This window comes from Halyomorpha halys, unplaced genomic scaffold (genome assembly GCF_000696795.3).
Source record: "Halyomorpha halys isolate HHAL.00 unplaced genomic scaffold, Hhal_1.1 Scaffold90.1, whole genome shotgun sequence".
In the NCBI taxonomy this organism is placed as follows: domain Eukaryota; kingdom Metazoa; phylum Arthropoda; class Insecta; order Hemiptera; family Pentatomidae; genus Halyomorpha; species Halyomorpha halys.
The window spans coordinates 934573-936971 of NW_027109220.1; positions in this window are offsets into that span (position 1 = coordinate 934573).

Here is a 2399-nt window from a genome sequence, read left to right on the forward strand (position 1 = left end):
CCTACCACTGGAGCACCAATCCGAGAACATGTGGTGAAGTACAGACCACATGTTCTCGAATTGTTTCTAAAATGTATCTAAAGTTGTCTCTCTGTATCTGAAAATAAGAATAAGAATGGTGTTGCGGCCAACACATCATTTAACGAAATGAAAATCGACTGTATAACATGTTTTTATTGTTAAAAAAGGCATATGTTTTTCTTTTGTTTTTATACCGAAAATAGACAGACAATTTCTTAACGTCTCACTGCACACACATATCGTCTCCTTTATGTACTCACTACGCACTCGTAGTTACCAGCATTCTGCCCATCTCAGCCACGGCGGGCGGACTTCTTCAACTCATCCTCCAAGAGGACAAGGCGGGCAGGCGTACGCCCCTTTCGTCGATCTACTTCCACGAGAATATCCACTCAGAACAACCACAACCGGGGCCCCACCAATCACTGGTGAAATAAGACTTTTTTCTCTTTTGTTCAATTAATTTAGTTTTAAGCTTTCTTTATTTTTTTCCTAGTTTCTATATTTTTTGTTTATTATGTTTACTTATTTAAAAATAAAAACAAATAACAAAATTTGACCATTTCTTTTCTTTTCACGGTTGGGCTAGTAAAGGTTCCTTTTGAACCCCTACTCGCCGTAACTGGGGCCGAAATCCCATCCGGGCCGGATATTTTTCTTATTTATTTTTTTCTCATGGTCCTCCAGTTGTCGAATTTTGTTATTGTACATTTTATTTCATCTTTTTTTAAAATTATTTTTTATAGAAAAAATAATTAATTTGTAAGGGGCTCTATTCTGCCATTAATTAATTTAGTTTTTCTCGTCTTCTTTCTTCACTTATTCTCTTCCCGTTTTCCTTTTTATTCACGGTTGGGCTAGTAAAGGGTCCTTTTGAACCCCTACTCGCCGTAACAAATGGTCTTCCCTGTCCTGAAGATCACAGAACAGAATCAGTATAGAATAGATTTTTCACATTTTTTCGATTTACTCCCAAACGATTTTAGCTATTTTAATAAAATTCGGTATATCAATGAACTATTAATTGCTCTTTAATATCAAATACTTATCCCCATTTAAATAGTCTAACAGGGCTTAAATGCCGCATTGTCGATTACTTTTAGTTTTGTTTATTTGAAATAAATAACCAGTTCTCATTGTCGGCAATAAAAAAAAAAATAGATAAATAAAAAATATTAAAAAAAAAAAGGTCAATAACTAATGGAGAAAAGAAGAAAAATATAGACAGGTTTGAATTGGAAAACAACCGAGACCACCCGATCTCTCAAGATTGCAAGCTTGTATTTACGACTTAACAATGAAGCTAATATTATAAGCGATATTAGTTATTTTCATCTCAAGAACTCTAGATATATATTTTTATAGCAACATAGAAATAAAAAAAATTTAAAAATGTTACCTCTTTCTCGTCTTGGATTTGTTTTCCGAAAATCACAAACAATAAAAGTAGCTTGAACACGAGCCCACCAATTAACACAAAATTAGGGCGTAAGAATAATGGGAGCTAAGTGGAAGTTGTGTGATGCGTGCTAACTATTAGAATGACTGTTAATTATTTTCAGATGTTGAAATTTTTATGGCTTAAAATAAATAAATGAATATTGGTGGGGACGGGATAGCATTTAGGAAGTTACCGCCCATGTTCAGTTGTTCCCTCCCATCCTACTTCTCTTACCTTGTGAAGAGACTATATGATTGGTGAAGCTCTCCCCTCCCTTGAGTGAGAGGTGGGCAGTCAGCCATTGAAGGATCAGGTACTCACCTAGCTATATTACAACTGTTTGTAATAAATAGTAATGGCGTTTATGACATTTGTTATGTTTAGTAGTGGCGTTGATGACCGGTAGGTTATACGCCCTTAATTTCTGAATGAACAAACAATAAATACTAATGAGTGGAGATAAATTCGACCGAACCTACTTTACCAAGCCTCATCTTACTACAATTTACGATTGTAGCACAATAATATTGAAGAAGATAAATATTAAACAAGGTGTTATATATGTGTATTAACATAACATACGTTGGGATTATAGGTGTATTAACCTTAGATTAATATGATGAGAAGATGGTCGGAGTGCGGTCTACAAAAAATAAACAAATAAACAAAACTTATTCATTTGTCCCGACGTTTCGACCTGAATTCCAGATCTTCATCTGGGAAAAACAATAAAAAAAAGTATCCAACCTAACTACTCCCTGGTAATAAATAGCCGACTTATATACAAAGTTTAGATTATACCACACGTCTTATTAGAATGTGAAATGTTCGTCAGTTGTCGAACCCACCACATTAATATCTTTCTAAGAAAAAAACAACCTAAAAAACGAAGGACGGTCCACATAGAACAACTCAAGTTCCCCATAATGAATAATCA